Source organism: Oratosquilla oratoria, chromosome 38 (genome assembly GCF_046742065.1).
Source record: "Oratosquilla oratoria isolate Oo_2021 chromosome 38, ASM4674206v1, whole genome shotgun sequence".
In the NCBI taxonomy this organism is placed as follows: domain Eukaryota; kingdom Metazoa; phylum Arthropoda; class Malacostraca; order Stomatopoda; family Squillidae; genus Oratosquilla; species Oratosquilla oratoria.
The window spans coordinates 39,443,158-39,458,138 of NC_134814.1; positions in this window are offsets into that span (position 1 = coordinate 39,443,158).

A 14,981-nucleotide genomic window follows, 5' to 3' on the forward strand; every position below is an offset into this window, starting at 1 on the left:
AGCACCTGACAAGGTTGACCCTAGAACCCTGGAAATTTTTGGAGAAGAAAAAGTGATACTAACAAAAAATAACGTCTAGTGATTGCAAATGAATAACTTTCATTGTTATCAGCACTTAGCGATTTTATTCAGCTAGAGGCTACTCTAGCAGTAATCAAGACGCCATCTTGCCCCGAGACTGGCCCGGGACTGAATGAAATAGCCCGTTCATAGTTGGTGCGATATCTTTAATTCACCCCACGCTTCCGATTATGCGCTTGTGGCGTCATCAGAAGCAAGCTGGTCTCGCATACCCTCAGTTGTAGGTTCGATTCCCGCATTTCTCTCCGATTGCCAGGAGTGACTGTCACCTGTCCAAAAAGTCTCTAAAGTGCATAACAATGCAAAGGTGACGGCTTCTTCGGTCGTAGCTACTCGGGGCCTCCCGGCGTAAACACCTCACCATCACAGTACCGAAAAAGCTACTAGTATGATCACAAGACAAATGCTTATCTACTGACGAGGATTCACCCTTGTCTGTAACTATTATAACTACCCTTCCGCACGTCCTCTGAAATGGTAGGATGAATTGAACCTAGCTTTGTTCACGTGATGATGATGCTATTCTTATTCGAAACGAGTTTAACGTTGATGTTAATTTCAATTCTTTATCATCGTTAAAGGCGATCAAATGGGCGGAGAAAAAGGACTGTGGAGCATCCTTTATGTATTTTCCCCCGACGGGGAGTCGAATCAAGACTTGACCATTTCTCTTACTAGTAGATAAACAGTTGTCATGTGTGTGTGTGTGCGTGTGTTTTTTGATATGGACCTATCGTATGTGAGGTAATTCAATGGTTTCTATAATGCCTGAGCAGAATCAGAGACTTTGTTCTGTTATAATCTACCTTTTACATTCTCTAATTAGAGGACGAATCAAGTCTTGACAATTCCTCTTACTAGTAGAAAAACAGTTGGTATGTGTGTGTGCGCGTGTTTTTTTGATGTGGACCTATCATATGTGAGGTAATTCAATGGTTTCTACAATACCTGAGCAGAATCAGAGGCTTTGTTCTATTATATTCTGCCCTTTACATTCCCTTATTAGAGGAGTCGAATCAAGTCTTGACCATTCCTCTTACTAATAGAAAAACAGTTGGTATGTGTGTGTGCGTGCGTTTTTGATATGGACCTACCGTATGTGAGGTAATTCAATGGTTTCTTTGTTCTATTATATTCTGCCCTTTACATTCCCTTATTAGAGGAGTCGAATCAAATCTTGACTATTCCTTTTACTAGTAGAAAAACAGTTAGTATGTGTGTGTGCGTGTGTTTTTGATATGGACCTATCGTATGTGAGGCAATTCAATGGTTACTACAATGCCTGAGCAGAATCAGAGACTTTGTTCTATCATATTTTGCCTTTTACATTCCCTAATTATGAAGCGGCCTTGCTGTGGATGTGCTGTGTCTTGCGACACTGTTTCTGACCCAGGGCAGTGGACAGGATGCAGGGATGACCCGTCATCCAGGAGGTGCCCAGGTAAGAGGGAGGGAGGAGGGTGGAGGGGAGTGGAATATATAGGAAATGGAATGGGTGGGAGTGGTTTCTATGCCTTTTTCTTTTTGGCTAAGCCCCGTGTAGGGGGAAAAAGCCCTTGGTATATGTATGTATGTATGTAATTAGAATGAAGGTCCTTTTTGTTCTTTTTTCTAATAATTCCCATGGGTGGAAAGCAAAACATATGAACAACTGGGAGTCCACTGTTTCCCCTTCCTCCATGAAATTGTCATCAGGAAATGTATCACTTCCGAGGTATCAGAAATTGTCCAACTTCCTGTGTACGAGAGAAAATGTCGCTTCACTTTGTATGTTTGTAAAAAAAAAGTCTGGTTCTTTTTACTTGCTGATGATGCTTGCAAGTTTGATACATTATTTCGTTCATTTCTTTTAATTTTAAGATTCAACACTACGACTTTTTAATACTACTGAATGTTGACTAATTTTATCTATGTGTCTGCGACCCTAACAACTTTATTATATCTTGTCATATTTCAAATTGATTATCTTTTATCATTATGTTAACGTCATTCACCTCTGCCTTCCTACCTATCATTACGGGTAACGTCCAACATTTGCGGATGATAACGCAGCTACAACAAAACAACAATCTGTTGAATTGGTCTGAGTGAACATGAGGGTCGCTTACATGCCCCTTCGGAACCGTTACAAAAACGTTAATAAACGTTACAGTAACGTTAAAAATATACGGTAAATTTCACCGGTAACTGTAGTTCTTCAGACTTATTTTTCTTGTATACTGTTTATCTAATATTTTCAGTATGGTGATGACCCTCAGCTAAGCAAACTGACACAGTATTAACCAAATAATACCTGTAAAGGAACCACATGTCAGCGATTCGTCGCGAACTTTTAATCTCTTCATTCCGGTCACGCCACCTCGACTGAATGTTATCGAACGCGTTAACCAGAATAACATCATTACATATCGCCACACAATCGAAGGGTTACACGCATACTCGATGTGTAGTCTGGCATCAGGCAAAAATCAAACTGCCACATTCAATCCAAAGCGCCTCTCGCAGTACTAAACCGTCAAGGCTAACTTGAGGAAGCCTATATACCAGTGTCTAGGTAATCATCCCCATGACGAACAGGTAAGACTAGTAAAGGGGTTCTAGTAGGGGGTGAGAAAGGGTGAAAGGTGTCTGCAGTGCAAAGAGGTTTGGGTGGTGGGTGGGGCATAGGGGCAGGGGTCATAATTTTTTTTCTTTTTTTATTGTCTTTATTTCGGGCTCTTTTGAGCCCGTGATGAGGTGGCGGGGGTCACAATGAATGAAGAATAGAGAATCCCTCACAGCCACAGTGTCCAGAACCACCCGCTGGAGGAGGCGGATGTGCTTATAAATGAATAAATAAACAAACATATAGAGATAGAGAGATAGATAGATACATAGATAGATATATAGAGAGATAGAGAGATAGATACATAGATAGAGAGATAGATAGAGAGATAGAGAGATTGATTGATAGAGATATAGAGATATGGAAATATAGATGTAGAGATAAAGACATAGATATAGAGATATAGATATAGAGATACAGATATTTAGATATAGAGATATAGATATGGAAATATATATATATATATATATATATATATATAAATATATAGAAATAGATAGATATATAAGAATATATCTATATAGATATATAGAAATATAGATATATATATAGAAATGGATATAGAGATAAATAGAGATACAGTAGATAGAGACAGAGGTAAATGTAGAGACAGAAACAGAGACAGAGATAAATATAGAGATAGAGAGAGATACAGATGCAGAGACAGATATAGAGATATAGATAGAGACATATATAGAGATAGATATAGAGATAGAGACAGAGACAGAGATAGATATAGATAGATATAAAGATAGAGACAGAGATAGATATAGAGATAGTTATAGAGATAGAGACAGAGATAGAGATAGAGACAGTGGAGAGATATAGATATAGATATAGAGACAGAGACAGACAGAGACAGAGAGAGACAAAGAGAGACAGAGACAGAGAGAGAGAGAGAGACAGACAGAGACAAAGACAGAGACAGACAGACAGTGACAGAGAGAGACAGACAGAGACAGAGAAAGAATGACAGACAGAGACAGAGACAGACAGACAGACAGACAGTAACAGAGATAGACAGACAGAGAGAGACAGAGAGAGACAGAGACAGAGACAGACAGAGATAGAGAGAGAGAGAGAGAGAGAGAGAGAGAGAGAGAGAGAGAGAGAGAGAGAGAGAGAGAGAGAGAGAGAGAGAGAGAGAGAGAGAGAGAGAGATGCACAAACCATCGAATCCACTAATCCCCTCATTACTTCACGGGTCACGTCCAAGTGAATAGAATGGCCTAGCGGTAGTAGATACGAAAGAATGAGTATCGTCCAGTACGAAATGTTTCCACACGGCGGAATAGATGGGCATGGTTTCTCTAGTCTCATTTCTGACCAGAATGGTATTAGAGTTGGCAAGATTCTTTCAGAATTAATCAAGAATCTATGTTCCCTCTGCCAGGGATAATTTGTCTTTGGATCTTCTCCGTATGATGCTTTTTACTAAACAAGATGCAATGTTCCTATCTAACCTAAATTTCATTTATTTTTTAGTGTCATTTTTGTGTATTCATATGTATCTATATGCATGAGCGCTAATATACAAGAATACGTTCAGATGTTGTGAACGACCTCAGTAAACGTCATTGCATATGTGAACGTGTTCAGTGAACATGGGGACGTAATCTGGTTTGTTCAGTATTTCAAACACGAACACAGGATGCTTTTCAGAAAAGAGAAGAAGATTGTCCAGAGCGATCTCCCGAGAATCAAAAATGATTTTCGCATTTTTTATTTCTTTTGTCAAGGAGATTTGGGAGGCTTGGACCCAAGGACTGCAAGAGGCGAAGGCCAAGTGTCAGAAGGCCTGGACTTGGGTTCGGGGCTGCGTAGAGGGACAGCTCCCCGAAGAAGACCGAGACTCAGTTCTTGAAGACCCAGGAAGCCCATCACACCCGACCCAAAAGGAACCAGGAAGCCTGGAGAAGTGTTTCAGAGGAACGGAATCCGATGCCAGTGATGAAGATTCTTCCTCGAAGAAGACAACACAGGAGGTTAAGGATTCCAGAAACACATTTCCAGAAGGAAGACGATGTGGAGGTCAACGTGGTGGCCCTTCTCATCGAAAGAACCACGTAAACACTCGATGCCATTATATCCATCAGCTGCAGAGCTTCAATGACCAATACAGAAGACTGTATGCTCGGAGCGTGAGTACCACACAGCCAATGAACCTCTCCAACTACCAGGCATTCCAGGGCTACATTCATAACTACGGCCAAAGAGGCTTCAACGGAAGGAGAGCACACCACAGCAACTTTGGTTATTACTGAAGCACCAGCACTCCAGTACGCAGGCATCCAACGCCAAAATGTTCTACAAATTTCGTTTCCTTTAAAATGGTCACCAGTCTCCGGTACTAAGTCAGAAACCTCGCCAGAACAGTTTCTCTACGGCGTAAATAAAGCCCAAAGACTAAGAAAGTCCAGAAAGCACGACAAGGTCCAGAAAAAAGTCTTAAAAATCCTTTTCGGTGAAGCTTCAAAAAACCCTAATTAGGGTAAAGGAAACAGTCCCATTTTCACATGCATGTACATGGAATCATGTACTGTGTGTGTGTGTGTGTTTACTTAATTATATTTACTTAATTACAGCACATAGTAAAATGGCTCTCCTGGGACTCGGTCTCGTTTTCTACAAACATCATAGTTAGCTTAAAAAATTCTTCTGATTTTAGATAAAACCACTATATTCTTCATCAGGGGCCTGGGACGCGTGCCAAAACTTAGCACCTGACAAGGTTGACCCTAGAACCCTGGACATTTTTGGAGAAGAAAAAGTGATACTAACAAAAAATATCGTCTAGTGATTGCAAATTAATAACTTTCATTGTTATCAGCACTTAGCGATTTTATTCAGCTAGAGGCTACTCTAGCAGTAATCAAGACGCCATCTTGCCCCGAGACTGGCCCGGGACTGAATGAAATAGCCCGTTCATAGTTGGTGCGATATCTTCAATTCGCCCCACGCTTCCGATTAGGCGCTGGTGGCGTCATCAGAAGCAAGCTGGTCTCGCATACCCTAAGTTGTAGGTTCGAATCCCGAATTTCTCTCCGAATCCAAGCAGTGACTGTCACCTGCCCAAAAAGTCTCTAAAGTGCATAACAAAGAAAAGGTGATGGCTTCTTCGGTCGTAGCTACTCGGCGCCTCCCAGCGTAGACACCTCACCACCACAGTATCGAAAAAGCTACTAGTACGATCACGAGATAAATGCTTCTCTGCTGACGAGGATACAACCTTGTCTGTAATTATCATAACTACCCTTTCACATGTCCTCTGAAATGGTAGGATGAATTGAACCTAGGTTTGTTTACGTGATGATGATGCTATTCTTATTTGAAACGAGTTTAACGTTGATGTCAATTTGAATTCTTTATCAGCGTAAAAGGCGATCAAATGGGAGGAGAAAAGGGACTGTGGATCATCCTTTATGTATTTTCCCCCGACGAAGAGTCGAATCAAGTCTTGACCATTCCTCTTACTAGTAGATAAACAGTTGTCATGTGTGTGTGTGTGTGCGTGTGTTTTTTAATATGGACCTATCGTATATGAGGTAATTCAATGGTTTCTACAATGCCTGAGCAGAATCAGAGATTTTGTTCTATTATATTCTTCCTTTTACATTCCCTAATTAGAGGAGTCGAATCAAGTCTTGACCAGTCCTTTTAATAGTAGAAAAACTGTTGGCATGTGTGTGCGTCTGTTTTTTGATATGGACCTATCGTATGTGAGGTAATCAGTAGTTTCTACAATGCCTGAGCAGAATCAGAGACTTTGTTCTATTATATTCTGCCTTTTACATGCCCTGATTAGAATGAAGGTCCTCTGTGTTCCTTTTTGATATGTTTTTGATATGGACCTATCGTATGTGAGGTAATTCAGTGGATTCTACAATGCCTGAGCAGAATCAGACTTTGTTCTATTATATTCTGCCTTTTACATTCCCTAATTAGAATGAAGGTCCTTTTTGTTCCTTTTTCTAATAATTCCCATGGGTGGAAAGCAAAACATATGAACAGCTGGGAGTCCACTGTTTCCCCTTCCTCCATGAAATTGTCATCAGGAAATGTATCACTTCCGAGGTATCAGAAATTGTCTAACTTCCTGTGTACGAAAGAAAATGTCGCTTTACTTTGTATGTTTGTAAAAAAAGTCTGATTCTTTTTACTTGCTGATGATGCATGCAAGTTTGATACATAATTTCGTTCATTTCTTTAAATTTTAAGATTCAACACTACGACTTTTTAATACTACTGAAAGTTGACTAATTTTATCTATGTGTCTGCGACCCTAACAATTTTATTATCTCCTATTATATTTAAAAAATCTCATTTTCTCACATTTTAAATTGATTATCTTTTATCATTATGTTAACGTCATTCACCTCTGCCTTCCTACCTATCATTACGGGGAACGTCCAACATTTGCGGATGAAAACGCAGCTACAACAGAACAACAATCTGTTGAGTTAGGCTGAGTGGACTTGAGGGTCGCTTACATGCCCCATCGGAACTGTTACAGTAACGTTAATAAACGTTACAGTAACGTTAATAATATAAAGTTAATTTCACCGGTACCTGTAGTTCTTCAGACATATTTTTCTTGTATACTGTTTATCTAATTTTTTCAGTATGGTGATGACCCTCAGTTAAGCAAACTGACACAGTATTAACCAAATAAAACTATGTCAGAGATTCGTCGCAAACTTTTAATCTCTTTATTCCGGTCGCGCCACCTCGACTGAATGTTATCGAACATGTTAACCAGAATAACATCATTACATATGGCCACACAATCGAAGGGATACACGCATACTCGATGTGTAGTCTGGCATCAGGCAAACACCAAACTGCCACATTCAATCCAAAGCGCCTCTAGCAGTACCAAACCGTCAAGGCAAACTTGAGGAAGCCTATATATCAGTGTCCAGGTAATCATCCCCATGACGAACAGGTAAGACTAGTAAAGGGGTTCTAGTAGGGGGTGAGAAAGGGTGAAAGGGTGTCTGCAGTGCAAAGAGGTTTGGGTGGTGGGTGGGGCATAGGGGCAGGGGTCATAATTTTCTTTTTTCTTTATTCTAATTTTTTTTATTGTCTTTATTTCGGGCTCTTTTGAGCCCGTGATGAGGGGGCGGGGGGTCACAATGAATGAAGAATAGAGAATCCCTCACAGCCACAGTGTCCAGAACCACCCGCTGGAGGAGGCGGTTGTGCTTATAAATGAATAAATAAACAAACATATAGAGATAGAGAGATAGATAGATACATAGATAGATAGATAGAGAGATAGAGAGATAGATACATAGATAGAGAGATAGATAGAGAGATAGATAGAGAGATAGATAGAGAGAGAGATAGAGAGATTGATTGATAGAGATATAGAGATATGGAAATATAGATTTAGAGCTAAAGATATAGATATAGAGATATAGATATAAAGATATAGATATAGATATAGATATGTAAATATATGTATATATATAAATATATAGATATAGATAGATATATATCTATATAGATATATAGAAATATAGATATATATAGAAATGGATATAGAGATACAGTAGATAGAGACAGAGATAAATGTAGAGACAGAGATAGAGACAGAGATAAATATAGAGATAGAGAGAGATACAGATTCAGAGACAGATATAGAGATATATATAGATAGAGACATATATAGAGATATATATAGAGATAGAGACAGAGACAGAGATAGATATAGATAGATATAAAGATAGAGACAGAGATAGATATAGAGATAGTTATAGAGATAGAGACAGAGATAGAGATAGAGACAGTGGAGAGATATAGATATAGATATAGAGACAGACAGAGACAGAGAGAGACAAAGAGAGACAGAGACAGAGAGAGAGAGACAGACAGAGACAAAGACAGAGACAGAGAGAGACAGAGAAAGAATGACAGACAGAAACAGAGACAGACAGACAGACAGACAGACAGTAATAGAGATAGACAGACAGAGAGAGACAGAGAGAGACAGAGACAGACAGACAGACACAGACAGACAGACAGACAGACAGACAGACAGACAGACAGACAGACAGACAGACAGAGATAGAGAGAGACAGAGAGAGAGAGAGAGAGAGAGTGAGATATGCACAAACCACCCAATCCACTAATCCCATCATTACTTCAAGGTTCACGTCCAAGTGAATGAAATAGCCTAGCGGCAGTAGATACGAAAGAATGAGTATCGTCCACTACGAAATGTTTCCACACGGCGGAATAGATGGGCATGGTTTCTCTAGTCTCATTTCTGACCAGAATGGTATTAGAGTTGGCAAGATTCTTTCAGAATTAATCAAGAATCTATGTACCCTCTGCCAGGGAATAATTTGTCTTTTGATATTCTCCGTATAATGCTTTTTACTAAACAAGATGCAATATTCCTATTTAACCTATTTTTCATTTATCTTTTTAGTGTTATTTTTGTGTATTCATATGTATCTATATGCATGAGCGCTAACATACAAGAATACGTTCAATTGTTGTGAACGACCTTGGTAAACGTCAATGCGTATGTGAACGTGTTCAGCGAACAAGGGAACGTAATCTGGTTTGTTCAGTATTTCAAGCACGAACACAGGATGCGTTTCAGAACACAGAAGAAGATTGTCCAGAGCGATCTCCCGAGAATCAAACATGTTTTTCGAATTTTTGATTTCCTTTGTCAAGGAGCTTTGGGAGGCTTGGACCCAAGGACTGCAAGAGGCGAAGGCCAAGTGTCAGAAGGCCTGGACTTGGGTTCGGGGCTGCGTAGAGGGACAGCACCCCAAAGAATCCCAAATTCTTGAAGACCCAGGAAGCCCATCACAGGAGAAGAACAAGGACCCTCAGGAGGACTGTTTGCCTGGTGACAGTTCCTCTTCTCGAGAAGTCAACGCACAAGAGGTCAAAGAGGAAAGCCAGATTGAAGGCTTGAAAATCAGCCCCAGAGAGGTCAAGGATTCTAGAAGCACAGTTCCAGAACGAGGACGATCTGGAAGTCAACGTGGTGGCTCTTCTCAGCGAACGAACCACGTAATTACTCGGTGCCATTATATCCATCAGCTGCAGAGCTTCAATGACCAATACAGAAGACTCTATGCGCGGAGCTTGAGTACCACACAGCCAATGAACCTCTCCAACTACCAGGCATTCCAGGGCTATATTCATAACTACGGCCAAAGAGGCTTCAACGGAAGGAGAGCACACCGCAGCAACTTTGGTTATTACTGAAGCACCAGCACTCCAGTACGCAGGCATTCAACGCCAAAAGATTCTACAAATTTTGTTTCCTTTGAAATGGTCACCAGTCACCTGTACTAAGAAACCTCGTCAGAACAGTTTCTCTACGATGGAGATAAAACACAAAGACTAAGAAAGTCGAGAAAGCACGACAAGGTCCAGAAAAAAAAAGTCTTAAAATCCTTTTGAGTGAAGCTTCAAAAACCCTAATTAGGGTAAAGGAAACAGTCCCATTTTCACATGCATGTACATGGAATCATGTACTGTGTGTGTGTGTGTGTGTGTGTTTATTTAATTATATTTACTTAATTACAGCACATAGTAAAATGGCTCTCCTGGGACTCGGTCTTGTTTTCTACAAACATCATAGTTAGTTTAAAAATTTCTTATGGTTTTAGATACATACATACATACATATACCAAGGCTTTTTCCCCCTTCCAAGGGAGGTAGCCAAAAAGGGAAAGGCATAAAAACACTCCCACCCATTTCATCCCTAAATACACTCCACACCCCTCCCACCCCTCCTCTCATCTGAGCACCTCCTGGATGACGGGTCATCCCTGCACCCTGCCCACCGCCCTGGGTCAGAAGCAGTGTCGCAAGACACAGTACATCCACAGCAAGGCCGCTTCATTTAATCGGCGACCCCCCCTCTCCGTCCCCCTTTGCATATAAGGAGAGGACGGGGAGAAATCCCTTCGGGCTGCGTCAAAATTCACTCACACATACTACCCCACCCCCCACCCCCCCCGCCCATTCCTCCTCATGCAGTCACAACATCATCCATATACAACCATTCTCCACTCACCTCTGTCTTCCGTCCTCTCCCTTCCTTCCTCAACAGACATTCCCCTCTTCCCCAAAGCCCCCTTCACCCCATCCATCCACCTCATCCTAGGACGTCCCCTCATGTTCACTCCCTCCACATCTGCCTTCCATACCTCTTTTACTTGTCTTTCTTCACTCATTCATTCCATGTGTCCAAACCATCCTAATATTCTTTCATCAACCCTATCTCCCAAATCCTTTTTCACCCCTGTTCTCCTCCTCACCTCCTCATTTCTCACTCTATCTAGCCTAGTAACCCCCACCATACTTCTCAGACACCTCATCTCAAACACATTCAAACTCCTCCTCTCTTCTTCTCTTATGTTCCACGTTTCTGCCCCATACAGTGCTGTTGGCACAATCACTCCTTCATACAGTCTCCTCTTCGCATCCATTCCCAAATGTCTATTTCTCATTACACTCTTTAAACCACCAAGGCATTTACTCGCTTCTCTCAATCTACATTCTACCTCCACCTTCACTCCACCTTTTCCTGCTACACTTGCACCCAAGTATCTAAAACTATCCACTTCCTCCAGTCGCTCTCCCTTAATGTTCACTTCCAGTCTACTGCCACTTTCACCCCTTGTACATCTCATCACCTTACTTTTACCCACATTTATCTTTAGCTTTCTTCTATCACATACTCTCCCAAACTCTGCCACCAGCTTCCTCAATCCCTCCTCTGACCCTGCCACAAGCGCAGTGTCGTCTGCAAACAACAGCTGGCTCACCTCCCACTTTTCTCCATTTTCTTTAACCATCTCCAATCCCTGACTCACTACCCTAGCATTCACCTCTCGCACCACCCCATCCATGTATAAGTTGAACAGCCAGGGCGACATAACGCATCCTTGACGAAGTCCCACCTTTACTTCAAACCACTCACTCTCTCCATTTCCAATCCTAACACATGCTCTACTACTCACATAAAAACTCTTGACAGCTCCCAAAAGCTTTCCTCCTATCCCATAAATCTGCATAACCTCCCACAGTGCCTTTCTGTCTACCCTATCATAAGCCTTTTCCAGATCCATAAAAGCCCAAAAAACATCCTTCCCCTTTCCTATAGCTTTCTCACATATCTGTCTTACCACAAAGATCTGATCTACACAACCTCTACCCGTCCTAAATCCACACTGTTCCTCACCAATTACTCCTTCTGTTCCTCTCCTAATCCTCTCAATTAAGATTCTCCCATAAGCCTTCCCTACTACACTCAACAGGCTAATCCCTCTGAAATTACTACATTCACACTTGTCCCCTTTTCCCTTGTAAAGAGGAACTATACAGGCACTACTCCAGTCCTCCGGTACTCTACCCTCTCTCCAGCAAACATTAAATAATCTCACCAACCAGTCCACCATCACTGAACCTCCCTTTTTCAGACATTCTGCATGACATCCATCCAGACCAGGTGCCTTACCTGCTTTCATCATCTTTACAACTGCCTTCACCTCATCCTTCCTTATTTCTCCTCCATTCTCCTCACTCATCACTCTCATTTTCTTCGTATTTCCCACTGCAGCTATCTTTCCCTCCCTATCCTCCTTCACATTCAGCAACTCCCTAAAATATTCTGCCCATCTTCCCCTCACTGCCAATTCTTCCATTATCAAATATCCATCTGTACCTTTTACCTTTTCTTCCCTACTTGATTCGCCTCCTCTTCCTCTCTTAATTTCTTTCCAAAACATCTTTTTATTACTTTCAAAATTTTCTGTCATACTCCTACCCCATTTCACATCTGCTCTCCTCTTTGGCTCCTTTACCTTTTGCTTTACTTCTCTTTTCTTTTCTTTGTACGTCTCATATGACTCCCCTGTCCTCTTTTGTAACCAATCTGTGAATGCTCGCTTCTTCTCTTCTACAACCTTCTTTGTTTCCTCATCCCACCATTCACTACCCTTTCTTCTATTTCCCCCTGTCCTTCTTGTTCCACACACCATCCTTGCACACTTTAAGACTCCCTCCTTGAACCATCCCCATTCCTCCTCCACACCCATCTCTGCTCTATCTTTAACTCCCTCCCACTCCTCCTTCAGCTTCTTTTCGTACTCCTTCTCCTTTTCCTTTTCATTCAAGGAGTTCACTCTAAGAATCTCCCTACCTTTTGTCCCTTTCCTCCTTCTCCATCTATCCTCCACTCTCAACTTACCTTCCACCAAAAAATGATCTGATATTCCCCCACCCTCTCCCCTTAGAAAATGTACATCCTTAACTCTTCCTATCATAATCCTATTTACCACTACATAATCCATTAGCGCTCTATCTACCACCCTTCCCTCCACCACCCTCTCCCATGTGTACTTATGCTTGACTTTCTTCCGAAACACTGTATTTGCTATCATCAACTCTCTTTCTAGACACATTTCCACCATCAACTCTCCACTACGATTCTTTCCTGGAACTCCACACTTCCCAACCACTCCATCGATTGGACCATTTCCCACTCTAGCATTAAGGTCTCCCAGTACTATTACATTGACATTTCTTCCTAAACCCTCTATGCACTATGGTTTTAGATAAGATCACTATATTCTTCATCAGGGACCTGGCACGCGTGCCAAAACTTAGCACCTGACAAGGTTGGCCCTAGAACGCTGGAAATTTTTGGAGAAGAAAAAGCAATACTATAGAAAAAAAAAGTCTAGTGGTTGCAAATGAATAACTTTCATTGTTATCAGCATTTAGTGATTTTATTCAGCTAGAGGCTACTCTAGCAGTAATCAAGACGCCATCTTGCCCCGAGACTGCCCCCGGGACTGAATGAAATTGCCCGTTCATAGTTGGTGCGATATCTTTAATTCGCCCCACGCTTCCTATTATGCGCTGGTGGCGTCATCAGAAGGAAGCTGATCTAGCATACCTTCAGTTGTGGGTTCGATTCCCGCATTTCTCTCCGATTGCCAGCAGTGACTGTCACCTGCCCCAACAGTCTCTAAAGTGTATAACAATGCAAAGGTGACGGCTTCTTCGGTCGTAGCTACTCGGCGCCTCCCGGCGTAGACATCTCACCCCCGCAATGTCGAAAAGGCTACTGGTACGATCACAAGACAAATGCTTATCATATAACGAGGATGCAACTTTATCTGCAGTTATCATAACTTTCCTTCCACATGTCCTCTAAAATGGCAGGATCAATCGAACACACGTTTGCTCACGTGATACGATCCTCTTTTCAACATCCAATTATCACCACGAATATGGTTATGAAAATGGTTTCGGTGTCGTAAACACCCAACCATAGCTGCACCCCGCTACCATTCACAAAAAGAGGACCAGGCATGACCCTGAAGACCTGAAGAGCTCCATTGTGCAATCAAACCCGTATGAACCCTCAATGGATTTGTTTCGAAATAGAGCCTCAGGATCCGTCTCCTCCTCTTCATCAAAATACATGTCTTGGACTTCACCTGGAGCAGTTGTCACTGACACGGGATATTTGGAGCAGGGAGGAACTGGAGCAATTGGTGACGGGAAATGTGGAGTAATGCACACCAGCAGGATTCTTTCCTTTCCGCCATTTGCTAACATCCACCATGCAATCAATCAATCAGTCAATAAAAAAAGAAGAAAATAATAATAATGATAATAATAATAATAATAATAATAATAATAATAATAATAATAATAATAATAATAATAATAATAATAATAATAATAATAATAATAATAATAATAATAATAATAATAATATTAATAATAATAAATGAATGAATAAATAAATAAATGTATGAATAAATGAATAAATAAATTAATTAGTAAAATAGATAAATAAATAAATAGATCGTGTGCGGTAAGTGTGCAGGCGAACATGCCTGCTCTGGAAATGTGTTTCAATGTGTCAACTGCCCCTCTAACGACTAACATGCATCCACCTCCCGAGATTATCCCACTTTCAAAATAGAAAAAAAAAGAAAAAAAAAAAATGTATCGAGAAAGCAACATGTGGTATCTCTTTCTACAGAGAGATAGACGGAGACGGAGAGACAGAGACAGATACGGAGACGGAGAGACGGAGACGGGAAGACAGGGACGGAGTCGGAGAGACAGAGACGGAGAGACAGAGACGGAGAGACAGAGACGGAGACGTAGACACAGAGAGAGACAGAGACGGAGACGGAGAGACAGAGACAGAGACGGAGAGATAGAGACGGAGATATAGAGACGAAGAGACAGAGACGGAGACGGGGAGACAGAGACGGAGACGGAGAGACAGAA